The sequence below is a fragment of the Pan troglodytes genome, chromosome 1 (assembly GCF_028858775.2).
Source record: "Pan troglodytes isolate AG18354 chromosome 1, NHGRI_mPanTro3-v2.0_pri, whole genome shotgun sequence".
Lineage (NCBI taxonomy): Eukaryota > Metazoa > Chordata > Mammalia > Primates > Hominidae > Pan > Pan troglodytes.
The window spans coordinates 54,390,165-54,406,491 of record NC_072398.2 but is presented as its reverse complement, the minus strand read 5'-3'; the positions used below and the strand labels follow the sequence as shown (position 1 = coordinate 54,406,491).

General features: G+C 35.9%; 1 long non-coding RNA gene across 3 annotated transcripts in view; it reads right to left on the bottom strand.

Annotated features, from left to right (window-relative positions):
- The window catches only part of LOC104004066 (uncharacterized), a 136,171-nt gene extending 121,259 nt beyond the window's left edge, over positions 1-14,912 (bottom strand). For 2 of the 3 annotated variants that reach the window (XR_010151403.1, XR_676908.5), the window contains exon 1: positions 14,678-14,912. This is a non-coding gene — a long non-coding RNA (uncharacterized LOC104004066). The remainder of the gene's footprint in view (positions 1-14,677) is intronic. The other variant, XR_001711592.4, reaches the window with a different exon arrangement.
- Positions 14,913-16,327: the final 1,415 nt, after the last annotated feature.

Below are 16,327 nucleotides of genomic sequence, written 5' to 3'. Positions count from 1 at the left end.
ATGCCTAAATAACATTTGTAATGGTTATATTATCTTCAAGCAATACTAAATATGCAGATTTAATTTCTTGCTCATTTCTGGTTTTATCTCTATTTTTTGGCACTTAAAAATGTTTTTAAAAGATATGCAACTGCAGTTCTGAAGAGGGAAAATTAGTACTTTTAAACCTCAAAATCTTTTCATCTAATTGTCCCAATGGCTACAATATAGACCACATACACACACACACATAAACACACACACACACATACACACACACACACACACACATCAGTTTCTGGAGCTTATTAGTTTACTGGATGAACATTTTCATTTTAATTTTATGCCACTTAATGAACATTTTAGAGTGATGGCATAAAATAAACAGAATATGAACATTTTCAAAACTCTTTTGCTCTGTTAAGTTTATAGTTATTTTAATAGTCTGTTCAAAATTCAAAGACATATTTTCTTTAAATGAAAATCCCAACACAATACTTCAAGGAGCATATTAGGAGAAGTATGTAGAGGGGGAAGAAAGCCCTTTGTTACAGGACTATTGAGGATTGTTTTCCATATAAAACTTACGGTGAAATGAAATGAAAATTATTCCTTTATGATCAATAGGACCATTACATTTTAAGATAGCAAGCAGTATAAGTTAGATGAGGTTGTTCTTATTTTTTCCATGTGGCAGATTTGATCAGTGTATTAAATGCAGCACTGAGTTGATTCTGGGGCTTACTTTAAGCAGCTAAGTCTAGAGAGTTGGCTGGTTGGAGATTTTTTAATAACGTAACAGGAGATAATCTTTGAATAATCCATCATAGCTCACTTTTATGTATTTCCTTTCCATGTTTTTTCTCTGTATCATCTGGGCAAATAAATAATAAATCAGCTTTGTGTCCTTTTGTCTTCTTTTTTCTTTATTTTTTCCCTCCCTCCTTTCCTTCCTTATGATTTGTAATACTAACCCTTTATTTTTATAATCATAGGCACATTTTAGGTCCAGATTCTGACTGTTTCTTCACTTTACTAATTTTAGGATTAAAGCATATAAAAGTGTTCATGGGACTGAAAAATTGTTTAAACCTAATGTCAATATATAAACATGGAAAAGTCTCGAGGTGTTACATGAATCTGACAGTGGCAGTTAAGAAGTAGGTCTCTGGTTTCCCGATGCTGTTTTTATTTTATTTTATTTTATTGATGTAAGCCATGTTATTTCTTATCAATATCTTTTATATTTTTCATATCTGTATATTCTTTATAATGACAATTTAAATTACTATGGTTATAAATTACTACTAGTGTTAATACTTCCTGGAACAGTAAAAAGAAGTGGAAAAGATATGTGACATACAAATGAATTGAAAATAACTTAAATTACAGAATATTTTTAAAGCCATATATTTATCATTCTAGTGTTGCACAAACACGAAATCTATGTAAACAATAGGATTAGCATGAAAACTATGTAAACAACAAGATTAGCATATTTGCCCTAGATCATTTTTCCCTTTTGTAATGACTGACCAGTGATGAGTGTCTTGGCAATACATACATACACACACACACACACACACACACACACACACACACACACACAGCATTAGGCCATTTGCATTACTATTAAGGAATACATGACGCTGGGTAATTCATAGAGAAAAGAAGCTTAATTGGCTCATGGTTCTTCAGGGTGTACAGGAAATGTAGTGCTGGCATCTGTTTCCGGTGAGGACCTAAGGAAGCTTACAAACATAGCAGAAGGCAAAAGGGGAGCCAGTATGTCACCTGGTGAAAGTAGGAATAGAAGAGAAGGAGGTGCCACACACTTTAACCAACAAGATCTGGTGCGAACTCATTCACTATTGTGAAGACAGCAGTAAGCCATTCATAAAGAATCTGCCTTCACGAACCAAATGCCTCCTACCAGACCCAACCTCCAACACTGGGGGTTACATTTCAACATGAAATTTGCAGGAGACAAGCTTGCAAACTATATTTGAGAGTCGGGGAAGTGGGAAGAAGGGGGAAAGAGGGAGAGGAGAGAGAGAGAGAAAGAGAGAGAGAGAGGTGAGAAACACAGAACAGCAGACAAGATGGATATTAAACCACTTCTGTTCTTCAAAGGCAAATCACCTCAGTGCACACCAATCAATGGCATCCTCCCACTTCTGAAAGCCAACCAGTGGAGAATTCCCTCCAATAAACACACCTCTTAATGCCATTCATCTATGCTTCTGTAAATGATGTCTACTCATTTTTACTTATGAAAGTTTACCATTCCCTAATCTTCACGCTTAACAAAACCCTATTAAAATCAGCAGTCTTCTCTGATTGGAATACTGTGATTGAGCTGCATGTATCTAACTCTATATAATAAGTATGTGACTTACTAGAGTAAGTTATAAATTCAGCTTTATTTTTTCATTTTAGATACTCAACTGTGGTCTCATCATTTTTTCACAAAACTGGAAATAGAACTGAAATTATATAAATATTCCTACATTTCGATATTCAGAAGGACATATCAGACTCCACAAAATATACGGGCTTTTACTTAAAGGCAAAGAATGTGGAGTTGAAAGATAGCATGCAGGAAAGCATTGAGGGTCCTTAAAACTTCTCCTGAGTAAGCTTCCCATGGTATTTATTAACACATGGTCTGCCCTCTATTTCTAAATTAATCCCTCAAGATTTATATGTAGAATTTTGGTTTTTGGAGGAGACTAACGCCGAATCTCGTAACACAGTTTTTATGTCCTTTTAGTCATGCAATCAAGCCAAGACTTTCTAGCCACTTAGATCAGTTGAAAACTAAAGAACAGAAATTATAACGAACTGTCTCTCAAACCACAGTGCAATCAAACTAGAACTCAGGATCAAGAAGCTCACTCAAAACTGCTCAACTACATGGAAACTGAACAACCTGCTCCTGAATGACTACTGGGTAAATAATGAAATGAAGGCAGAAATACAGATGTTCTTTGAAACCAATGAGAACAAAGACACAACATATCAGAATCTCTGGGACACACTAAATGACCACAAGAGAAAGCAGGAAAGATCCAAAATTGACACCCTAACATCACAATTGAAAGAACTAGAGAAGCAAGAGCAAACACATTCAAAAGCTAGCAGAAGGCAAGAAATAACTAAGAACAGAGCAGAACTGAAGGAGATAGAGACACAAAAAACCCTTCAAAAAATCAACAAATCCAGGAGCTGGCTTTTCGAAAAGATCAACAAAATTGATAGACCACTAGCAAGACTAATAAAGAAGAAAAGAGAGAAGAATCAAATAGACACAATACAAAATGATAAAGGGGATATCACCACCGATCCCACAGAAATACAAACTACCATCAGAGAATACTATAAACACCTCTATGCAAATAAACTAGAAAATCTAGAAGAAATGGATAAATTCCTCAACACATACACCCTCCCAAGACTAAACCAGGAAGAAGTTAATCCCTGAATAGACCAATAACAGGCTCTGAAATTGAGGCAATAATTAATAGCCAACCAACCAAAAAAAGTCCAGCACCGGACGGATTCACAGCCGAATTCTACCAGAGGTACAAGGAGGAGCTGGTACCATTCCTTCTGAAAATATTCCAATCAATGGAAAAGGAGGGAATCCTCCCTAACTCATTTTATGAGGCCAGCATCATCCTGATACCAAAGCTGGGCAGAGACACAACCAAAAAAGAGAATTTTAGACCAATATCCTTGATGAGCATTGATGCAAAAATCCTCAGTAAAATACTGGCAAACTGAATCCAGCAGCATATCAAAAAGCTTATCCACCATGATAAAGTGGGCTTCATCCCTGGGATGCAAGGCTGGTTCAACATACGAAAATCAATAAACGTAATCCGGCATATAAACAGAACCAAAGACAAAAACCAAATGGTTATCTCAATAGATGCAGAAAAGGCCTCTGACAAAATTCAACAGCCATTCATGCTAAAAACTCTCAATAAATTAGGTATTGATGGGATGTATCTCAAAATAATAAGAGCTATTTATGACAAACCCACAGCCAATATCATACTGAATGGGCAAAAACCGGAAGCATTCCCTTTGAAAATTGGCACAAGACAGGGATGCCCTCTCTCACCACTCCTATACAACATAGTGTTGGAAGTTCTGGCCAGGGCAATCAGGCAGTAGAAAGAAATAAAGGGTATTTGATTAGGAAAAGAGGAAGTCAAATTGTCCCTATTTGCAGATGACATGATTATATATTTAGAAAACCCCATTGTCTCAGCCCAAAATCTCCTTAAGCTGATAAACAACTTCAGCAAAGTCTAAGGATACAAAATCAATGTGCAAAAATCACAAGCATTCTTATACACCAATAACAGACAGAGAGCCAAATCATGAGTGAACTCCCATTCACAACTGCTTCAAAGAGAATAAAATACATAGGAATACAACTTACTAGGGATGTGAAGGACCTCTTCAAGGAGAACTACAAACCACTGCTCAATGAAATAAAAGAGGATACAAACAAATGGAAGAACATTCCATGCTCATGGGTAGGAAGAATCAATATCTTGAAAACAGCCATACTGCCCAAGGTAATTTATAGATTTAATGCCATTCCCATCAAGCTACCAATGACTTTCTTCACAGAATTGGGAAAAACTACTTTAAAGTTCATATGGAACCAAAAAAGAGCCCGCATTGCCAAGACAATCCTAAGCCAAAAGAACAAAGCTGGAGGCATCACACTACCTGACTTCAAACTATACTACAAGGCTACAGTAACTAAAACAGCATGGTACTGGTACCAAAACAGAGATATAGACCAATGGAACAGAACAGAGCCCTCAGAAAGAATACTACACATCTACATCCATCTGATCTTTGACAAACCTGACAAAAACAAGAAATGGGGAAAGGATTCCCTATTTAATAAATGGTACTGGGAAAACTGGCTAGCCGTATGTAGAAAGCTGAAACTGGATCCCTTCCTTACACCTTATACAAAAATCAATTCAAGATGGATTACAGACTTAAATGTTAGAACTAAAACCATAAAAACCCTAGAAGAAAACTTAGGCAATACCAGTCAGGGCATAGGCATGGGCGAGGACTTCATGTCTAAAACACCAAAAACTATGGCAACAAAAGCCAAAATTTACAAATGGGATCTAATTAAAGAGCGTCTGCACAGCAAAAGAAACTACCATCAGAGTGAACAGGCAACCTACAGAATGGGAGAAAATTTTTGCAATATACTCATCTGACAAAGGACTAATATCCAGAATCTATAATGAACTCCAACAAATTGACAAGAGAAAAACAAACAACCCCATCAAAAAGCGGGCGAAGGATATGAACAGACACTTTTCAAAAGAAGACATTTATGCAGCCAAGAGACACATGAAAAAATGCTCATCATCTCTGGCCATCAGAGAAATGCAAATCAAAATCACAATGAGATACCATTTCACACCAGTTAGAATGGTGATCATTAAAAAGTCAGGAAACAACAGGTGCTGGAGAGGATGTGGAGAAATAGGAACACTTTTACCCTGTTGGTGCGACTGTAAACTGGTTCAACCATTGTGGAAGACAATGTGGCGATTCCTCAAAGATTTAGAACTAGAAATAACATTTGACCCCGCCATCCCGTTACTGGGTATATACCCAAAGGATTATAAATCATGTTGCTATAAAGACACATGCACATGTATGTTTATTGTGGCACTATTCACAATAGCAAAGACTTGGAACCAACCCAAATGTCCGTCAATGATAGACTGTATTAAGAAAATGTGGCACATATACACCATAGAATACTATACAGCCATAAGAAAGGATGAGTTCATGTCCTTTGTAGGCACATGGACGAAGCTGGAAACCATCATTCTCAGCAAACTATCTCAGGGACAAAACAAACAAACAAACACCGCATGTTCTCATTCATAGGTGGGAATTGAACAATGAGAACACTTGGACAAAGGAAGGGGAACATCACACACCAGGACCTGTCGTGGGGTGGGGGGAGAGGGGATGGATAGCATTAGGAGATATACCTAAAGTAAATTATGAGTTAATGGGTGCAGCACACCAACATGGCACATGTATGCATATGTAACAAACCTGCACGTTGTGCACATGTACCCTAGAACTTAAAGTATAATAAAAAAAAAAAAGAAAACTATGAATAAAGTATTTGACCTTGTGTGCCATTGTGGAAGTTTGATTTTAAACATCATCATATTATGAATCTCACAGCCTTTAATTTAGCCAAGAGTAAAAATACAAAAAACAAAAAAAGGTGGATCACACCTGTAATTCCAGCACTTTGGGAGGCTGAGGCTGGTGGATCACGAGGTCAGGAGATCAAGATCATCCTGGCTAACATGGTGAAACCCCGTCTCTACTAAAAGTCAAAAAATTCGCAGGGCGTGGTGGTGGGCGCCTGTAGTCCCAGCTACTTGGGAGGCTGAGGCAGGAGAATGGCATGAACCTAGGAAGCGGAGCTTTCAGTGAGCCAAGATCACACCACTGCACTCCAACCTGGGCGACAGAGTGAGACTCGGTCTCAAAAAAAAGAAAATATAAAATAAATCCTGACTTCCTTGAGAAAGAAGTATGCATATATTTATTTTAGATAGATTATAGATATATATGCAAGCAGTAAGAATTAATGAACTTTTTAGAAGGAAACTTACAAAACTATTTTTAGAAACAGGTGGGTATTTTTATAAAAGGGCAAAAAATAGCGTTTACTGTAAAGAAAAATTATTAATTAGATCACATTAAAGTTAAGCACTTTATAAAAAATTAATATCTTTTGATTATCAAAATATATCCTTGAAATAGCAAAAATGAAAGCCACGAAGTTGAAGCAGATATTTGAGATACAGATCTTCACATGTTTCTCCAATACAGAATATATGGACAACTGAACTTTTTAATCAATAAAGCAGGCAATCAAATAGAAAAAAAACTATCAAAACTGAGGAAATCAAAGAGGAGTGTCTGTGTGTGTTCATATTTTCAATTATATTAGTTATCAGGAAATCGAAAGTTAATATACTACATTCATATAAAAATGAAAAAAAAAATGGCAACCAAATAGTGATGAGAGTGTTGAGCCAGTAGGCCATTTTTCACTACTTTTGTGTATGCAAATTAGTTTTACACTGTTTATAAAATTCTTTGATGGTATTAACTGAAGTTGAATATACTGACATTTTATGACTCAGTAATTACCTAGTAGATATATTTCTAAGATGTGTATATATGTTCACTGATTATAGATATATTTCTGCCTGAAAAGTGTATTTATATTCACCAAGTGACATATTCAAGAATGTTCATAAAGACACAATTTATAACAGCCTAAAATGGAAAAGCACAGCTTTAACAATAGAAGGAATAAACTGCTGTACACACCAGTTTACACTTTATGCTATCTTCATATTTCTGCACGCATGTGACATTTCAGTAAAATTGTTTTTTTCTTAAACGTACAATTTAACTTCTTTTTGTGATTATGAATGGCCTAAGAAATCAAAATCCAAATACAAAGTTAAATTTAAGTAGCCAGAGCCCAGTGCGATATTTTATGGGGTGACATTTTGAAGCAGCAACTCTAAAAGGACATGAGATGAATCTTTACAGCTAATAATTATGGTATAATTACTTCTGTCCTTGCCAATAATTTTAGAAATAAATGAAATAGTCTATTTTGCTAATTACAAAATGTCAAAATTATCCAAATGTTTGAAGTTCATCTTCTTTTACTTTTCTGCTAAGTTATATTTTATATTAGTCAAAATCCATGATATTGTAACTGGACAGCCACTAATACATATTACCTAATATTCTTCAAATGGGCAGAACATGAAGCGAGTGACTTGGGAAATAATATGGCTATTTTTTTCTTACAATATAAGCTAAAATTAATTTTCTTAGGAGTCTTAGTTTCCAGAATATAAAAGAAAATCTTTGAAAGAAGCTCTATGTATCAATGTAGCAATTTAAATATTTGATCATTTAAAAATATGTAATTACGGATTCTAGAACTTACTTCAATTATTTTTTAAACTTATAATTCCTTACAGACATTGCACAATTCTTCAAAAATTTATATACTCTGTTTATAAAATTATTTTAAATATTATTTTGTTTAAAATTCCATCAATTCACATGGAGTTTTTTTGTTTGTTTGTTTGTTTGTTTTTTGAGACAGTCTCACTCTGTCGCCCAGGCTGGAGTGCAGTGGTGCGATCTTGGCTCACTGCAAGCTCCGCCTCCTGGGTTCACGCCATTCTCCTGCCTCAGCCTCCCGAGTAGCTGGGACCTACAGGTGCCCACCACCATGCCCAGCTAATTTTGTTTTTGTAGTTTTAGTAGAGACGGGGTTTCACCGTGTTAGCCAAGATGGTCTCAATCTCCTGGCCTCGTGATTCGCCTGCCTCAGCCTTCCAAAGTGCTGGGATTACAGGCATTAGCTACCGAGCCCAGCCAAAGGTTTTTTTTTTTTTTTTTTAATATTCCCAAATTTGTAATATCAACTTGCAATTTTATCTTTTCTTGTATAACTTCATTTTGGTGGCTTGTGACTTGGTAATCTCCTACCAATTCAAGATGAGTATTAATCAGTATTAATTTTCTTCTTCTTCTAACCTAAAACTTGACATATGATATCCTAAGGGGATTAGAAAAGTTTCTTTATCAGAATTTGAAATCATCCCTTCTTTGATCTTACAGAAAAGGTCTGACAATAGTCTTTAATGTTATATCACTTTGATCTGGTACATTGTATGTGGAGCCCTGTTTCAATGAAACAATAAGTACAATTTAGAGATTCTAATTTATAATTTATATCACATTTCATTTAAGTATGAGTGTAAACAATCTATAAAATCCTGAAAATAAAGTTTATTTTTTTACAATTTAATGAATGGCTGATAACATTATAAAAGATTGATGTAAACAGAACTCCACGTTACTCTAAGTCCATGGCTTTATCTTTTTTTGGTGCTTTTACAAAATCACATTCAACATATTAGGCAGTGAATCCCTCATTAGCTTTGTCTAAATGAAACAGAAAAATATTTTAAAGTACAGTAGTGAAGTGCATGGGATTACTGAAGCTTGATGAATTTAACCATTATTCTTGTTCTATGTGAAAACTTACTCAAAATGATTTCTTATAGTCCTTGCAGCTGTATTTTCCAGAGTTCTACTGCATAAAATAAAGAGTCCCAAAGGAGAAAAAAAAACACACACACACATAAGAATTAAGATTAGGTGTGATAGAAACATTATTGTTAGAATCAGTAAATACATGTATATAATATTAATTATATATTATATATCCATTATATTATAATGGATATCATTTTATATGCATATATACATATAATATATATTATAGAGATTTATATTTTATATATATATATATATATCATGAGTAAAAGGGACTGAGAAAAAGAACATACCCATGTTTAATAAAATTAAAAATATACATTTTTCTAGTGGAAATAAGATAATATATCTAATATTTGACTCAGAGTGTATTCAACCAGAAAATTAAGTCCTCATTCCACTACTGAGCAGGTTCAATCTATATACTATTCACCCACTGTTTTGGACTATTTATGTTCCCCCTCTACCAAATTCAAATGTTCAAATCCTAACCCCAGTGCGATGTTATTAGGGGAGTGTTTGGGAGATAATTAGGTCATGGAAGTGGAGTCCTTATAAATGAAATTTAGAAAATCTCTTATTAAAGGGACCCCCAGCTCTTTCTTTTGCCTTTTTTTTTTATATATGAGGATACAGTAAGTTGGCAGTCTGCAACCTGGAAGAAGGACCTCACCAGAAACTGACCAGGCTGGCACTCTGATCTTAGGCTTTTAGCCTCTGGAATGTGAGGTATAAATTTGTATTGTTTATAACCATCCAGTCTATGGTATTTTGTTATAGCATCCGAAACCGACTGAGACACTTATTTTCTGACTCTAGAGCTATTACACTTAAGAAAAAAGCAAAAGGGTAAATAGCATCAGGAGGGCTGATGATACAAATTATATTCTAGTAGATATCATACTCACATGGAAATAATACGGACAGAAACAGGGTAATATCTTAATAGAAGAGTATTAAAGATGATAGATAATTCTTGCAACATATTGATTGAGTATAAAATAAAATAACTCAGATCTTAGTGCTGAAACACTTGATAAAAGTGCTACCTACAATCACTTGGAAGACATATTAGATACCTAACTAACTTTTAAGTTTGGAAAAGAGGTCAGAAAAGAAAATTCTGATAGCATGCGTCACTTGGTTTTCGATAAGTTTGTCAAGAAAAATAGGGGTTCAAGACAATAATAACTAGTTTGAAACCACTGATGACAGAGAATGACTGAGTTCACAAACTCAGTGAATACCTGGGGACTACCTCAGAAGTGGGCAAAATATCATGGAAAGGTATCATGCGTTCCAACAGTCATGTAGAGATTAAGCAACTGAAGATCATAGAGAAAAATGGACAGAAGCTTCTTTAAAGGACGATCTTTAGAAACTAATTGTTTTGATTGTCCACTAGGGTTATGAGAGTGGCCAAACACATGAGGCCCAACACTGGGCACAAGAGATAAACAGTAATTGGTCAATCACACATACTCACATCGTAGAGGAAGAGAACACCATGTCATGTAGGTCACATAAGGTTTTCACTCAGAAACAGAGTGAGCAAACACGGTCTTTGAGAAGAGCTTTTGTAGTGACAAGAGGTTGAAGTTACCCCTGGTTCCCACAGGAGGATGCGATTGGCTTGTTTGAATAACTGTGTAGGCTGGCAGGCAAATGAAGTGTACTACATTGTAATAGTCCCTGTATCTGGAGTGTTCTTGGTCAGCGGATCTCATTCATTGGAGTAGAGTGGAAGAGAGGAGTTGCAAACGGGTCATTTGAAGACCTCCCAGCTTCTACTGTCATGACAGCATGTAAATTGTAGGCCTTAACTGTAGACTTCACACCACGCTAATAAAGAACATTCTGTACTCAATAGGATTACAGTACTTCTATGGACCAAGGACTGGTATGTCTGGAATTATGCTGTGCCAGTTTCCATGGTAAATGGGATGTATCAGTGGGTAGATAACTTTCCATTTCATTTTTAAACATCTAGATTAAAAAGAAACCACATTGTACAATTGGCTTAACCTATAATGTAGATAAATCTACAATGTAGATAGAATATAAAAATACTTCATTTTCCAACATGATGATTACAAGGCATCACCCAAAAGGACTGGACTTTGATCTTGATGATGTAACTATGTGAATTCTTGAGTCACTTCTGAAAGAGTTTGAGTGCAGTTTATTACCAACTAGAGAGTGAATTAGGCTTTTAATGGTCTCTAGTAGATACTAGTGATCTTCACAATTACTCATTTCCTCTTCCTGTTAAAGATAGCTCTGGCATATGACTTGTTTCAGCCAATGAAATACGACAAAAATGTCTTATGCGGCACAGTATTTTCTCTTTACTCTTTACTCTGGTAATAAGATTCTGTATATGATAAAAGCTCAGTTGGATGGAATGTTTCAGTGCTTCATGACCCATCCTGGTAACCCACCCCTGCTTTAAGGACAACTGTTGTAAACATTTTCAGGCATAATGGCATGGACAGCTGCATCACTTTTCTTTCTGCAGACAAGTAGTAGATCTATAGCACATTCAAGACCTAATTTTTGTCCTTTTTAAAAAAGTAAAGTTTTAAGATTTAAAAAATGTAAGGCTTCATATTTTTTTAGAAATAAAGTGTTCTATGAATTTATTTCAAATAACTTTTCAGAACCACTTTTATACCAAGGAATATAGCAGAAATGTACACTTTTGCTCAAAATCTCAGTTGCCTTGGGGTGAGGTAAACACTCTCAAGTTTCTTTTTTTTAACTTATAAGTTCAGGGTTGTACAAATGCAGGTTTGTTACATAGGTAAACTTGTGTCATGGGGTTTGTTGTACAGATTATTTCATCATCCAGGTGTTAAGCCTAGTACTCAATTTTTATTCCTGATCCTCTCCCTCCTCCCACCCTCCACTATCCAAAAGGGCCCAGTGTGTGTTGTTCCTCTCTGTATATTCATGTGTTCTCATCATTTAGCTCACACTTATATAAGAACACGCAGTAACTGGTTTTCTGTTCCTGTGTTAGTTTGCTAAGAATAATGGCCTCCAACTCCATCCATTTCCTTTATTGATATATATTTAACACAACTGTATGTATTAGAAGTGTACAATTTGATAAGTTTTAATATATGTATACACTCCTGAAACTATTATTAACATAAAGAACATATTCTCCACCCCCAACAATTTTGTTGTCTTCCTTGTATATGAGTATGACAGACACTGTGAATGTTACCTTCTGAAGTCAAATAATACATGATAATTAGATACAAGACATTGAATATTTTTATTGGGTAGCAGATAATTTTTTATTCCTATTGATATTCTTGAGCTTTTTTCAGGAATGTCTTTAAATCTTAAAAATTGTTTGCTTCTTTCCAATCTGATTTTAATATTGTGCTAGGCAGAAGCAGAAGAGCATTGTCTAGGGTTAATTTTTCCTAACGATGGAGGCAAGATAGTCTAAGTACTGTACTTGCTCCCTCATGAATGACTCCCACTCTGGTGAGTGATAACAGGCAATGTCTTTGGCACTTTGTAAGCTCCATAGATTATTTCCCTTAATTATCTCTGTAATTCCTTCCATGTCTTTGGGTAGTTTCCTTCCACGCCATGCACTAATCAACATTCAAATGAAAACTTGAAGGTACACTTTAAAGCTCTTTGGCGTTCTCTTGGGAAGTAGCCTATTTCCTAGTCTTTCCTGGAAATTTTGGTCACCTTATTCTGCCCAGATGTCTGTCTCAGTCTCCTTAACTAAGGGATACTTTCTGGCTCCACTTGGATTCCTGCTGCCTGTCCCCTGAGCCAAAGGCTGAAAATGTCTTCAGGCAGTAAACTGGGGAAACAGTAGGACTCATTTCACTTCCCATTTCACAGCAATTGTTATCCTTTACTGCCTGATGTCTCATGTCTTGAGAGCCATTGTTTCATGTATTTTGACCAGACTTTTAGTTGTTTCATACAGAACAGTTAATCTTGTCCCTGCTACTGCATTTTGGCTATAGCTGGATGTTATGATTATTTTTAATTACAGCATAATTAGCCTTTCTTGATGTCTACAGGGAATATTATATTAGTATCAGTATGCTCAAAAATATATGCAAGACATATTTTAAAATTTTACATATAAATTCCAAAGAAGTTCTGAACACGGTGTGTGTGTATGCGTATGCGTGTGTGTGTGTGTGTGTGTGTGTGTGTGAGAGTGATATAACAAGAGAAGTGCGATATTAAACAAAATTGATTAGGATTCTGTGCAAGACAGAAAGACCAGGTAGCTGATTATACAATTATTGGCTGGGCTAGTGAAGTTTATGTTATGTAGGTACCACTAAGTTTTGGTTTTAATTTCACAAGACCACAGCTAGCATGAAGAAACCAGGATGCTACTTCTGTCATCCAGAGTTCAGTTTGCAGTTTTTGTCTCTTGTAACAGTGCTTCCACAGCCATCATTTTCTTGGAGCATGAGGCTGGTAATTAGACATTGAGACATTGAGTCCAATTTCTGCCAACACTAATTTCTGTCACAGCCACTTTAACTACCCATAATATTCCAGAAATATGGATCTGCCTCATTTTAAAATATAATACCAAATTTTAATTCAGAACTTTAGCTTTAAGGGTGTCTAAGAAATGGAATATTTAGCTTTCCAACCATAGAAATACAAGGTTGTTACTGTCAATCCACATATTCATCACACTATATCACTTTACTCAAATTCTATTCATTGCTTTCTATGCATAATAAATGTCCACCTTTACTATGAGATGAAGCCAAAAGGGAAAACCCATGCACCATCAGTTATAGCATCTATCTCAAAGTTATAACCATTCTCTGCTTATTTGGCCAAAATTCCTCCTTGGCTTTCTGTAACCAAAAACTATTAATAGTCAACTATAAGAAATTCACCATATATAAAGTATTAAGGGAAAGTAATAGCAATATCTATATTCATAATATGACAAAAAAAGAAAATATTCATAGGCACTGCATTAAGGGAAAGTCATAGGGGAATATAGCTATAGCTATAAATATAGATACATTTGAAAGAAAGGGAGAATATATTCAGTTACTAAAGTCATTTCAGTTCACAAGGCTGTTGTTGATATTTGCATTATCATATTCTTATTCCACATATTCTGTGTTGCCTTTTCCGTTAGACAACATTTCAGCACCTGAAATTTTATTACCTACTACTCTGAGCTATCAGTGTTTCTGCTTGTTCTCTGACTACAAGTTATGAAAGAATTGAACAATTCACCTGAGAATCCCATGTGCTCCAAACACACTCCTCTCTACCTACTTATGATGGTTAATTTTGTCACACTGATTTGGCTAAGAGATGTCCAGCTAGCTGGCAAAACATTTCCGAATGTGTCTTGAGAGAGCTTCTGAAAGAGATTTACATTTGAAGTGGTAGGCTGAGTAAAGAATATCTGCCTTCACCAATGTGGGCAGGCATCTTTTAATTCATTGATGATCTGAATAGAACAAAAGCAGAATAAACTTACTTTTTCTCTCTCCGCTTGAGTTGGGACATCCTTCTTCCTCTTCTCTTGGACACCATCTCTCCTGGTTCTCAGGCATATGGACTCAGACCAGACTTAGATCATTGCTCCTCTGATTCTCTTTGGACTCTGAAGTACACCTCCAGCTTTCTTGGTTCTCTAGGTTGCAGATGGCAGATTGTGGGACTTCTTGGCTTTTGCATCCATAGGAGGTGTGAGTCTATAATAAGCTGTATTCTCAGATGAATACAGTTGTTCCTTGATATTAATGGGAATGAATTTCAGGACCTCCCACAGACACCAAAATCCACAGATGCTCAAGTCTTTGATATAAAATGGTGTATTATTTGCAGACAACATATGCACATCCTGATGTATACTTTAAATAATTTCTAGATTACTTATGTTATCTAGCACAATGTAAATTTTATGTGAATGGTTGTTATACTATATTGTTTAGGGAATAATGAAAAAACTGCATGTGCAATACAGACACCATTTTAAAAATATACATTTTTAGTTGAATCCATTCAGGCAGAATCCACAGATATGGAGGGTCATGGAATTAGTTCTGTTTCTCTAGAGAACCCTAATACCTGACGTCTTGATAATAAGAATTAAGCATCTCACAAAGTGCAATCAACATTATCTTTCCTTTTTGGTTCAATGACAGATCCAAAATGGAATGGTGACTGCATAGAACCAAGGTCAAGTTCTCTGGGCGAATTTCACCTCTGCACAAGAGCACAAACTTGTAGTAATGGAAAACAAAAATGTGTTTGTGGATCATTAGGAAACTCCACTTAAAATCCTGAACACCAGAAAAATATGTGTGGCCATGGGAACAACAGAAACAAATATTGCCTAGAGAAAACATGTTCTAACCCAGAATAGTTGATTACTACAGTCCATACAAACAGATACTTGCATGTATCACATACCACAGTACAATATACTCACTGTTTGTAGAGAAGTATTGCTAAGACTTCACAAGCTCACTCTAACTTTACATGAAAACAGTTTATTCTGGCTGAGAAAACTACGGTAAAGCACATCCTTAGACACAAGCCACTCCATAATTGATGTTGTTGTTATTAAAAAGTAAATTGTTAATTCAAAAATGATATTGTGTGTGATATCATAAAAGTGAATGAGACATTCAATAAATCCACAATTAATAGTGCTTAGATCCCACCCTCACCCAGGGGAGGCAATCAGTGGTTGTGCTACCCCACCCAGGAAACTATGCTTTTTCCGTGGATCTCTGCAACCTGCAGATCAGGAGATCCCCCTCGTGAGCCCATGCCGCCAGGGCCTTGAGTCCAAAGCACAGTGCTATGCAGATTCTCAGCAGCCTCTTGGCTGGAGATTGCTTAAGACTACCAAGCACCTGGGGAGAGGGGCAGCCATCATCACTGCTGCTGCCTGCTGCCTAAGATGACTCAGTTCCTGGTAGTAGAGGGAGCAGCTATCACAGCAGTTCCAGTCCGCTATTTTTCCGCTGCTGGCGCTGGGGAGACTGGGTGGTTTGGACTTAGGAGGAATTACCCACAGCGCAGCACAGCAGCTGTGGCAGATGATGGCCAGGCTGATGATGATGATGATGATGATGATGATGATGATGATGATGATTAGACAGAGTTTTGCTCTTGT